The sequence below is a fragment of the Mus pahari genome, chromosome 12 (assembly GCF_900095145.1).
Source record: "Mus pahari chromosome 12, PAHARI_EIJ_v1.1, whole genome shotgun sequence".
NCBI classification, from domain to species: Eukaryota; Metazoa; Chordata; class Mammalia; order Rodentia; family Muridae; genus Mus; species Mus pahari.
In genome coordinates, this window is record NC_034601.1 from 58,038,766 (window position 1) to 58,052,562 (window position 13,797).

Sequence of the window (13,797 nt, forward strand, 5' to 3'; positions counted from 1 at the left end):
TGGGGGGGGGGATAAAGTATGGAGTGTAAAAAAAATAAATTAATTTAAAAAAGGAATGTTGACAGAAATAAAAACATATTGGGCTGAAAAAAAGAAAGGCTACTGAAGGTTTTCAGAGAGAAGCTGGTACCTGGTACCGTTATTAATTTCTCCATGGCATTCCTCTATTTGTCCTGCTTGGACTACTATAAAAAAGACTCTCTCTTTTGCAAGGCAGTTTTAACCCTAGAAGTTTACATTATCATTTGTTGGCACTCATGGCTTTTGTGTCTTGTGAAACCTTAACCCTTGCAACTTCAGAACTTCAGAGGGTCTTTCCCCTGTGTGCATCAACGCTTGTTATCCTTCTCTGGAACTCAGTCTCCTTTTTCTGTGAATACTCCAGCCAGATTTCATTACAGTCTACCACCATAGATTCATTTTAATTGACCATTTTAACAGTCCGGCGCCCTCCCCCCCCCCGAATGTGGTCACATTCTGAGGTGCATAGGCTGGGATTCACCATATGGGTATCTGAGTGGGAAGATGGATGTTAAATCACAGCAATCCTCACCTCTTCAAATAAAATGGCAATGCAGAACAGGGCAAGTTCTATACTCCAGAGAAAATGTCCCTCCTCCTTGGAACAAGCCCTCTTTCTGGCCCTCTTACTATTATAACACAGATTCTCTTTCCACATCTTCCCATCACAGGGTTGCACATGCTTTCACAGGCCATCACCCACTCCAGGGGCATTTGTCATCAGTCTGGCTACAACCATTAGACTTTGGTTAGTCCCATTAGAACATTATTCCGAATCCTATATTCTATCAAATGCTTATTTCTGCATTCATTCCTCTAGAATTTTAGTAGATGAAAGTCTAGTCTTGTTCTTAATGCCTTGCATACAATGATGCTAAACATGCTGTGCCAATTCTTTAAGAGTTAATGTTAATAAATTCATTATAGCTTTCCATCAATGTTGTTAGTGTTTTCCTTAATCTTTTTAACTTTCTCCAAGCATGACGTGACATTGAAATCTCCAATAACTCACATTTTACTTTTAATGACTTCCCTATTTATTATTTTTAGGGAGATTCAAGAATATTTCTTTGGGGGTTTTTAAGTAGAATAAGATAGAGGAAGAGTGACTGATCAAAAGAAGAAGAGGTTTAAAAATTAATAATGAATTAATGCTCAGATGATTCATTAATCTTTGACAACAAACTTATGTGGGGATACTGCCCTAACCTGTAGGTGCAAATTATTTTAAGCTAGGAAAAACATCCTTCATATGAATATGAATCAACCACATGCTGAACTATGAGTGAGTTTCAATAAATTCCAAAAGATTGGTAGCATATAACTCATGTTTAGCAGTTACAAAAAACCAAGTCAGATATAGGTAGTAAAAACAGAAAAAAGAACAATCTATTTGGAAATTAAAGAACACAGTTAAGTAAAATGAAAAAGAGGCAAATTCTAAAGCAGATACCAGAAAACTGGTATCTGCTTTAGAATTGGATTATTATATACAATATACATAGCAAAGTATGTATAATATATGTATATATATATGTATATACATGATATATACATATACATCATATACATATACACATATACATACTTGCTGTATGATATAGCCTAAAGCAATTTTTGGACACAACTTATAACTATTAAAAATACCAGCTGGGCATGGTGGCACACGCCTTTAATCCCAGCACTCGGGAGACAGAGGCAGGCGGATTTCTGAGTTCCAGGCCAGCCTGGTCTACAAAGTGAGTTCCGGGACAATCAGGGTTATACAGAGAAACCCTGTCTCGAAAAAAAAAAAAAAAAGAAAAAGAAAAAAGAAAAAACAAACCAAAAACTATTAAAAATACCAAAACTTGAAAGTTAATTAGCTAAATATGAAAATGGCAAAAGGCTAACACCAAATTTAGTAAAAAGGCAAAAGAGTTAAATTTACATAGTTAATTAGTGAAAGAAAATAAGATACAATATCAGCAAACTTAATAAGATTTTGAAGATGAAAATTAAGCTGGTGGAACTGTGGAAAGCAGATGACAAAGTATCACAAGTGAACAACGTTAAGGCTAAACCCACTGCCTCCACAGACGCTGCCTGCTGAGATTAGAGGAGAAGTGGAAACTTTGATTTAATTTGAAAGGCCTATGAGTGTTTCACTGGTGACTCCATGCAGCAAGGCCCATGGAAACCCTTTCCCACTTGGCAAAGACCTGTGAAGGAGTTCTATGTTCTTCTTAGTACTCATTTAAGGAGTAAAGCTCTTCTCTCCTCTCTCTACCCCTATTCATCCTCCAGATGTGACCATTAATCCTGGGTCACTTGGGAAACAAACTCATGTCCCTAGAGAGATAGCTACACTCACCCTGAGTAAGCCGGTCACAGTGTGGAGAACAATGGTCCTGGCTCCCATAACTGTTTCAGGAAGCCGTGTCTAATCAACAGCGGCCTATAAAATGGGGAAGTTGTATCTGATCGACAGAGACTTAATCAGGAATTGTTGGACGCATCAGGAAAAGTTGCTTGGTACATGCACATGTCTACAGTGACAAAAGGTATTGTGACAGAGAACTGCTATTTGATGACTGGGGGTGGGAGAAACTAATGTTAAATTTTAATTGCAGAGTATGGTTGGGGATATTTGTGTGACTGACCCAGAGGGAGAGGGAAAGGAGGAAGGGTGCTTTTCCAATGATAAGGCTTATGTATACTGCTGCGTTATGAATTCTTTAAATAAAATAACCAATAATTCCACTTCTCAGGTGAGTAGGCTTGTGATTATATAAATAACAATAGTTCAAGGTATTTGGGTCCACTGGCTTGATAGTCAACAGGTGGTCAATGTCTTCAGTCTTTCCAGTATGTCTGTCCTCAGGTTCCAGACCCCTGCTAAAGCACTGGTCACAGGCGATGGATTACCTGACCATACAGAACATTACAGTTTATCAGAACCTCAGAGAAAAATAGAAAGAACAACTTCATAAGCACTATAAAATTAAAAGAGAAAAAATTCTGGAAGATACCATAATAAATTTAACTCCAAAATTTAAAAGAAAATATGTCTAATCTCAAATGAATTCTTCCAGAGTATAAAAAGCGATGGGGCTGAGCAAACATGACAACTGTCAGGGACTGATCATATGGAAGATAAGTCATTGACCGATTTTACTCATGGGCATTCAGTGAGACAAAATATTTTAAACCAAATCTATTTATATTTAAAACAGACAATGCATTGTGACCGAGTTAAGTTTATCTCAGTATGGCACAATTGGCAGTTGTGTTATTTTTCCTTGGGAGGTGAAACAAAACATCTATTCACCACAGATAAAGCAGGCTTTGAGAGGACAAACAAAAGATGCTCTCCCAGTCCAGGTTTTGATCCTTTACTGGGCTCATTGGTGCATGGATGGTTCAAAAGAGCTGCACCATCTGGAAGTCCCTCTTGGGACATACCAGCAGCCATAGTACTGAGAAAAATCTCTCTGCTGTCAGTGGGGAAGGAGTATCCACTGAGACTCTATACCAGGAAAATAGAAGAAGACCATGGATGAAGGATGTGCTAGCATATCTATTTTGTGTCTTGAACGTAATAAGAGGCTAGAGCAGCAAAATGAGCAATATTCTTACTTTTAAGTGGAACCCCTGATTTTGCTCAAGAGGCTTGAACAAAAAAATGAAACAAACCCCACAAATTAGTGTTAGGGAATAACCATAAAAGGAGTTGGAGCATAAGTGTGATATGCAAATACATCTAGACTGGCCTTAGGGAACATGGATGATGCTATTTCTTGGAAAGCAATGAAAGGATGCTTAGTTCTTGCAGCTTGCTCTGAGATACAAAGTAGAAGACAAGAAGATTGGATCTTGGAATGGAATTATTCATCCTTTATAGTGTCCTGTGTGGACTTCTAACAGTTTGCTATTGTTGTTCTGATTTGTTTCCCCTCAGGGTGGGCTAAAAGAAGAAGGAATTTACGAATGTTTCTATTATTTGACAACTCAGTCAGCAGGCTGGTCTTTGAACTCCTCCACATCCATCTCCACACACATTAAATTTATCTTAAGCAGGCTTTGGCTCTAAACTCAGAACAGATGGGAAATGGTGCTGTTTAAGAAAACCAAAAATGACGGAATCTCATCCTGGTATGAATGTTCTTTATTAAGAGAATTTATTGTGTTAACACTGTGCTGTGGCATCCGGCTCCAGGGACAAATACTGCTGGCCCACAGAAGGCCAGAAGAGACAGACTATCATAGCATTCATTTGGGAAGTCAGAGATAGAAATAAAATGAAATATAGATAGAGAATCTGGAAAAGGGAGAAATAAAGATCTGTTTTCCCCTAGACAGTCATGTTCAGTAAGGCTAGATGCCAGTAGGCAATGACAGAGAAAGGATACGTAGGAACCTATCTATTTAAAGTTGCTTTAGCCTAGCAAACAGGAAAAATGGGAAGAATATTATCAAATATTCTTGTCTTTAAAATATTGATGATTTTAAAAAAAGGAAGAAACTGCTGAAAAAGGAAAAGGAATAAGCATAAATGGATCTGTGTTCACTCAATAGTTCTTGCAGCAGTAAAAATGTGTGCAAAAGAATAATTTTTCAAGTTAAACAGTTCGATTCTGCATGTAGCATCTCCATTCTTTCCCCGAGTAATCCTAAAGAAGCTACTTCATGGTTCCTGGTTTTAGAATCCCAGTGTGTAAACGCCATCAAGAGCTCTGATCCCGAGTCTCTGATGTTCAATCTTACAGGACATTCTCAGTGTCCTTCCCTTTAAAGGAACTAAAATACATCTTTAATAGAACATCAATCACAAGCCTTTGACACCTCTAACATCTGGCAAAAATGTGCAGCTTGTTTTTGATGTCAACATAATTGACATAATTAAAATTATGTTTTGATATGAGACTATTTACAATATAAATCAAAGGTAACTTTTTTTAACCATCAATTTAACTTTAAAGAGTTCTGAGTGTGCATGACATATTTTGATTAAGTTCTTAAGCACTTTGAGTTAAATGTTAAGACAGAAGTAAATTTTATTGTGATTAATTAATGTCAACTTTTTAAATAAAATATCTTATATATAATGAAAAAGTAAATTTGCAGTTTGATAATTGCCCTGATGTACCTCTGAGTTTTCTTACAATCGAGGAAGACACTAAGAATTTACTCTTAATGATAATTTAGGGATTAATATAACCCTTAGTTCAATGTAGTTCAATGTATATTACAAGCAGGGTTAGAAAAGACTTCAGACCCACATGTTGAGTAATCAGGAAATAACAACGAGTGATGGGGTGTCTTAACCCAAGACTTACACTCTCGTTGGTAGCTAGAACTTGGGATATTTTCTTGTTTTACATTTTATTCTTTTGTCAAAAATCTGGGACTTACTTTTGGTAGCACAGTGTAACATTCGGAAGGGAAAGGCTACAAGGACAGATGGCAAAGAGTCTTCACAGACATTACTGGATGTTCTTATTTATTTCAGTGTTTATTTACCTACTCAGTCTTAGTCTCTTAGAAAATTAACTAATCCTCATTCTCAGAAGATTTTAATTGTCTCTCTTACGTCTGACCTCTTACATAATATTGATACTCAACCGCCACAGCCTGTGCATTTCACACATACTCCTCTGAATTTCCTTGTGTTCTGATGTGCTTCCATTTGCTCACCCAAATTTGGCACAGTTGGATTCTATTTCTTTTTTTAGAAGATATACAGGGTCTGGCAATGGTGGCCCATCCCAGTATTTGAATTCAAGCCAAGTGGTGGCCCATCCCAGCCTGTGAGTTCAAGGTTAGCCTGATCTGCAGAGTGAGTTCCAGCATAGCTAGTACTGTTACCCAGAAAAGCCCTGTCTCAGGGGGGCAAATGATAGATAATTTTCTCCATTGTTTTTAATATCTAACTTACAACAAAATCATATCAATATTTACTTGATAGAATCAGGTGTACAAGATATCCTAGCAGTTCTTACATAATAGAGACAGTTAAAATCTTCTAAGAGTTAAGATTAGTAGATTTTCTAAAAGACTGAGTAGTTGAACGAATATTTTGAGACAAATAGGAACTTTCAGTAGTGTCTGTAAAAACTCTTTGCTGTCTTTGTAGCAATTCTGCTATGAATTTTAGTTTTTGTGGTTAGCATCACCTTAAGGATGCTGAAAAATAGGCTAAAATATTTTGACTGATCAAAATGTAAACTCAGCATTTCTTTTGTAGACAGTGATCCTACAAAAGGAAAATAAAAATAGAATTTAATACTGGTCAAATCATCATGGATATGGGATTATAAAATTATATTTCCTCTTGAACTTCAAAGATAGGAAAAACTGCTGATTCAAGTCTTTTTCTTTTTGTAAGGAACAAGTGTCTTTTAGATCTTCAATGTATGAAAAAGTCATCTAGAAAGCATGTAGCCCTTCTCCTTTCCCCTTGAAAGAGATGGGGATCTTCTTTAGTAGATAAAAAACATAAACTTCCATTTCATACAGACTGCAGCCATTCAGAAATGGCATTGGAATTGAACTGAGGGAGAAATTCCAACCTTCTAGAACTGGTCCTTTGTGAAAGGTTCTAGGGATCTGTAACTTACAGAAAGGTTGCAGAATGACATACTGCTATTTGCACTGAATATTTATTCCTAATCAATGGGGTGTCTTCTTTCTGGTAGGTTCTAGAAAATACCAAGCAGGTTTCTCAGTCAAGGAATGATCTGGAAGTCCAAACTCTTTCCCCAAACCATGTTTATTTTTCATCGCTTCATTAACTAAGGTATTAGCAGATCATATTGAGGAAATTTTCAACAAGCTGTAGAAAATAATCTTTAATGATTAGAATAGATAAGATTTACTGTTTTTTTTCCCATAATATATAACTCTATCCAAAGAGTTGTCGACTGTGTTTATATATTGAAATATCTATAATGGATATTATAGTTACCTTATATTTCATGATTCAAGTAATACATACTGTACAACTGCCTTCAAGAATACACACTATGCTTAATTCATAATGCATTGTGCTGATCAATAATGGTTCATTATTTATGGCAGTTTTGACGTGAAAAGAGCAAATGCATTTTGTATCTCAGAAGAGGAACAGGAAACTATTGTTTCTGTGTTTTGCTGAAAATTCTTCTGCAATAACACAAATAAATATGTCATTCCTCTGATAGCAGTATTTTCTTCACACCTAGATGTTCAACTCCACAATCAACACTACAATACACGAGCAATGATACTGAAATGACATTATACATTGGAACTCGATCGAAAGATTTACCATGTATTTAAGCCTAAAACTGTCACATGGTTTCAGATATCTTTAACCAAGATCACTCGCCCATCTGATCTCACCTCCATTACATAGCCACCAACAACTTCCTGTCATCAGTCAGTCTGCCATCACCTTGTTTTTCTTTTCCAAGGTGATATGGTTAGATCTGACATTTTATCAGGAAGTTTCCCTCCATTGTCACTGTCATATAATAATAATGTCTCCTTGTCCTCTGATATTTCATTTTAAGTTATTTATTAAGATTTCTGTTTTAAAAAAAAAAACATAGCTCTTCCTATAGGAAAATGGGGACTTGGTTTAGATAGGGTAAGGACAGTGCAAATAAAAAATGAGATGCAAATGAATTGTAAAATACCCCAAATATTTTCTTGTTATTAAATGTTGTATCATCACTTGCTTTCTCAGCCTAATGCTCTAATGACCAGAAATCACAGAATTCCTATTAGTGTAATTTCCTTAAACACATGAAAGCCAATGTCTCCCTTCTTCAAGGAAGGGAAGGAATTTCTCAAATTCAAGTTGTTTGGAAATATTCCTCTTATAATGTTCATTTGGTTCTCCATCATTTTTACTTTCTTTTTCCTTTTGTTCGGGGTCTCACTCCAGCTGGACATTACTGATTCTAATGGGAAGAGGGAGGGAGAAGGGGTGTGTATGCAGAGTAAAGAGGCATTTCCATCCTTCTCACTTTCTGCTCACCTTTTAGATCTGTGTTGGTTCGACAATATGCGGTGCCTCATTTGTCATGATCGTTCTCTTTGGGATGTTAGTTCTCATGATGGTACTCTTAGACTGTCATTTCTTTGGTTGCCATCCCACAGTCAAAAACTCTAACCCAGAATTGTTCCTGTCTGAAAAGAACTACAGGGGAAAAAAATGGAGAAGAGCCTGAGGGAAAGGAGGTCCATCAACAGTCCCAAATTGGGATCCAGGTCAAGGGGAGAACCCAAGGCCTGACACTACTATTGAGGCTATGGTGTGCTCAAAGGGGGGGGGGGGGCTATCATGACTGTTCTCCGAAAGACCCAACAAGCAGCTGAAAGACTCAGATGTAGATATTTACACCCAACCAATGGATAGAAGCTGCTGCCCCCTGTGGTTGAATTAGAGAAAAGCTGGAAGAAGCTGAGGAGAGAGACCCTGTAGGAGGACCAGCAGTCTCAACTAATCTGGATCCCTGAGATCTCTCAGACACTGAGACACCAACCAGAGAGCATACACTAGCTGATATGAGGCCCCTGGCACATATACAGCAGAGGACTGCTGGGGCTGGACTCAGTCAGAGAAGATGCACCTAACCCTCAAGAGACTGGAGGCCCCAGGTTGTGGGAAGGCTTGGTGGGGTGGGGTGTGGGGGAGATGGGGAAATCTTCATGGAGAAGGGGAAAGGAGGTATGGGATGTCGAACAGTCAGGGTTGACCTGGAGGGGGATAAAACCCAGACTGTAAAAACAGATTAAATAAAATAAATTTTTTTTTTAAAAAAATGTTAGTTCTCTCCGAGTCAGACAGCATGAATATTCTGAGTTTGCTTTCTCTTGCTTTTACTGATACCATGCTATACTATTCCTGTTTATTTTTTATTATACTGCATTCAAAACAAAAAATATAAAACCATTTCTGGGATCAGTATACCGATTTAAGCATTTGATAAAAAAAATTTCAGTAAGGATACTTCCTTTTCTTTCCTTGGTGTCTTTGGTGTGTGAATATATGGTGCACATTGCTATGGGTGTATGCGGATTTCATCTAACATCCTCTTTATGACATAGAAACCACTGATCTAGTGAAAGAAACCCCATTTAGCACCTACTTAGCTGCAGCCAATTCTGCCCCCTAGGAAATGACATAATTTCATGGACTACTACATTTCTTAAAATGAAAATGAAACACACACACACACACACACACACACACACACACACACACACACACTTCTCTTTGTTCCCTCAAGGTATTTCAGTAATGCACTAGGATACTGTGCACCCTGGTTCAAGAAGCAGTAATGACAAGATTGCAAGCATGGGTTGCATTTATTTGTGCAGACATTTATTATTGATCATTTCCTCTCCTGACTTAATATTTGAGTTTGATTTTTAAAATTATGAATTTTGAGTTTTACCAGGCTTTCATGCGTCACTGCACGCTGAGTCTGTCACCAAGAGGAACAGTGGAGGGAACAGAGAGAGCCCTCTGCTTAGTTGTCACTGGCTATATCTCTCAAGGATAAGTGGCACTGAGGGATGAAATGTTGTTCGGCAGCATTGCCCCCAGAGTCTGGTGCTCCTAAGACTGTTCTGTCATCTGCTATCACACTGGCTACAACTCAGATAGAACACAAAATTAAATCTTTTCTACATCTTTCATTCATATTTCTTTTATGGAAACAGTGTTGTTGAAATAATTTGTTTTTAGGTATATGTGTGTTTAAATTGGATAAAATGTTTTTTTCATTTTCTTAAAGATTATGATATCTATGAACTAACTCATAGTACAAAAACTGTCCAGACCCAAGACAGAGCAAATCCAAGCATCAGGATGAGAGTTGGGCAGGAAACCTCACCCCTGGACCCCTGGCCATGGAGCCACTGACAATTTTGGGCTGAGGGAGAGACTGTTTGTTTGTTTGTTTCTGTTTTTTGTTTTTTTCCAGAGTGTAGCCCCTGATAAGTTGATAACACTCCAGGGTTAGACATATCAAGAATATTTGGACACTGCAAATTGGTCTTGGAGAGGTTTTTGTTTGTTTGATTTTAGAAAGTTGGGTGATAGGAAAGGGTGTGTGTAAAAAGAAAGGCACCCTGTATCTGGGAAGACTTGCCAGAGGTGAAAGACATACATGGTAAGAACAAGTGTATGAAACTCAAATAACTCATTGAAGGACCCAGCCTAGCTAATTCTATGTTGTTTCCAAACTCCATCTCACATCCAGCTTTGTCCCTAGTTTGAACTTGGTTACTGGAAAAACCACAGCTTGTTCAGAAACCCAGGCATGGCCCTCAACCCCAAGTCAGAAACCCAAAGTCACTCCACCCTTGTTAATGGATGTCATGCCCAGTGTCATGTACCAGACAAATGACTCAAGTTAACCATGATTAAATATATTTAGCAAAGTTTATGATGCTAACTAAAATTTTATGCAAGCAATTCTTTCTGAAATGTCAACCGGTCGTGTAACTACTAAGTTGGAAAGCTCTTTTCCCAGCTTAAACTGATATAAAAAGTCAAGGTTGGAACCAGCTCAGCATCTTCCACACCCAGGCAGCTCAGCATCTTCCACACCCAGGCACTGCGAGAGGTGGGAGAGGTCTGAGCTCAAGCTTTAATAACTTACTCTTTGTGCTTGCATTCGAGTTGGACTTCTGGTGGTCTTTGGTGGTCTGTGGGGACTCCATGGTCTGAACATAACACCAGTATCAATTTAAAATAAAAACTAAGCTCTCCTTCTCTCTCATTTGACTACCATAAGATGAATACTCTCATCAGTTCTGAAAGATATTTCCAAGAAACCGAAAACAAACACATTCCGCATTGCACACATCATTTGTTCTCTGTGTTTTTGTTTCGGTTTAATCGTATTACATATTTAGCATTTATCTTCTATTTTTATACCTGGGGTAACCAATGCTCTGGATAAGTTATGGCATAAGGAAGATGTTCTCTTTATACTCTTTCTAATTTTGGGAAGCTTTCCAAATAATCTCGCTTTGAGCAAAGCACCAACCATGATAGACTACTATGTCCTGACAATTGCATTAGTGAGACACCATATGCATTTTAACGTTACTCCTTAATTTCTGAATTAAGTTTACTTTGTTAAAATGTGCTTAATGGAGTCAGGTGAATAGCATAGCAGGTAAACTCTCAAAGGTCTTGTTGAGGCTCCCAGCATCCAGATTGAGCCCCTCATAACTGAGTTTTATTCTTTTTTTCAGAGGATCTAAAACCTTCTTCTGGCCTTCGCATATACCTGTTTGCATATTCACATGCACACGCATACACACACACACACACAAAAAAAAAAACCTAAATTTTTAAAATGTGCTTAATGTTATTCTATATCAAGCACAAACTAAATGTTCATAGCATTGCATAATATTTATGATTACCTTCAAATGACAAAATCATGGCTCATAAAAACAATAAGTGCTTTTATGTTTTAAAGTGAAAATTTCTTTTAACCAAGTTACAAAATAATCATTTTTAATGTTTAAATGAAAATAGGCATTTTATCATAATAAATAATGTACTAATGTTTTTATGTTTCTATTTTTCTAAATGTTACAGTGTTCAGAATGATGTCTATTGAGATTCTTCCCATGTTTTTGTCTTATTTTTACTTTTCCTGTGTGACTAAAATGATTACGTTTGTGCTGTAGTGTTTATGCCATGAAATGATTTATATTGGTCCACAGGTTTCAGTGTTCATTTGTTCTTCTCTGCATTCTGATTTACAATCTGTAATGATTTCTTTACTGTCTTAGGAGCTTTTTTCTGGTATTACAATGTCCACGATGGCTCTGATGATTATGAAATAACTCAGCTTTCTGTTTGTTTAAATACATCTTTATTTTAGAAGATTCTTTCTCTCCCACATGCTTAGGGAACACAGATATTGTCTGTAAATATTCAGTATTGCAGGATATTTGATCACACTGTGAACCCTGAGATTGTGTTATTTACTGACAAAAATATATATATATATATATTTCCAGTGTGGATCAGTCCTTAGCATACACCTTTAAATTCCTCTGGCTGGAATACAGACATGTCCTTAGCACACACCCTTAATCCCAAACAGTAAAGTTAGTTTGTAGATGTTTAAAAGTTTAAAAGTGATGTCTAATCGAATAGCAAAATAGTGAATCAGACAAAAAGAGGATATGCTCAAATCTCACGAGAAGAAAGGGTAGGAGAGAGAGAGAGAGAGAGAGAGAGAGAGAGAGAGAGAGAGAGAGAGAGAGAGAAATTTACCAGGTCAATTGTAGAGAGTTAGGTTGCAAAGGAGAGCAAACTAGACACAAGTGAAGAATAAATGATCCAGAAAACGAGAGGCAACCCAAATAGAACATATTGCCAAAGTTAGTATGAGACCAAGCAGAGCAATTCAGGAAAGGCAGAAAGTAGTCACCTTGTAAAAAAATTTGATCTTGAACAGCTGAGTTAAACTACCCAGTCAGAGCTCAGAAAGAGCAAGAAACAGTGAGATTATTTACAGTAAGCCTCAGAGCTTAAAATCATTCTGAGCCTAGATTAGATTGTAGGTAGTCTAGAAGTTTCTAGAACTAGACCTAATTTACAAGACAGATATAGCCTGCTCCTAGATGACAATTACTTCAGGAGAATAAAAACAGTTTTACAATTTACCATGCTTATTAACCCCATGTCCTCTAATGACCTATCTGCAAATTTGAGATATTGTTGTTCTGTTTCCATCTAGAATTCTATTTAATTGACAAACAAACCACAGTTCACTGGTAATATTCAATATTCTTCTACTTTAGCACATACTCATGCATGGCTGTTTTGAAGTGTGTAACTTCCAATGTCTAAATCATCTGGGATTCATTTCTTTTCCACTTGGGTGGTTGGGCATATGGAACATACTCTCTATCTCTCTCTCAACATGTTTTAAACATGTAAAAGTAAATGTTTAATGAATGTAGGAAGTAGTTTCTAAAACTTATAGGTGGCCAAGAAGCTGAGAGAGTTTCTTCCCTCTTCCTTCCTAGATTAACAGGATGAAGCCATATATCTCAGATCTAGCCTGATTTGACATGGCTGAGCCTGTCTCAGCCTTTTTTGGAACTTTTGGTGACCGTAAGTACTCATGCACACCATTACATGGGGAAACCAGAAACAGGCAGAAGATTTAGAGCAATAGCATCATGAAACAAGTCATGGTAAGTTTAATGATGGAAACAAGCAGTGTAAATATCTTCTAGAATCTCGAAGAAACTGTATACATAAGACCTTGCACAAGATCAAACCAACTCAAATCTCAGCATGGGCTGGAAAGCTAGGGGCTCACAAAGTTCCATCCCTGCTGAACTCACAGACAGGCAGCACCTAGTCGACTCTGGGAACTTAAAACAAAACAAGCAAACTAAAGCTTATGGGAAGGAGCATGGTGAGAGGGGGAATGAGGAAGGAACAGGAGGGAAGGTCCTGGGAAGTGTATTTGATCAAAACACATTGGATACATGTGTGAAGTTGATTAAAATTAATGTCAAAGAAAAGGATTTATGAAGGAGTTTACTTATTTATTAATAAGTGTGTAAAATATTCTTGACACCTTGATTTTATATAACATTACAGATTTCAGAACTGCAAACTCATAATGTATTTTTGTGTTGTATGAATCTTTCAGGGAGAGAAAGAGAGAGAGAGGGAGAGAGAGAGAGAGAGAGAGAGAGAGAGAGAGAGAGAGAGAGAGAGAAAATGTGTATATGCAATAGGAATTATTATGTATG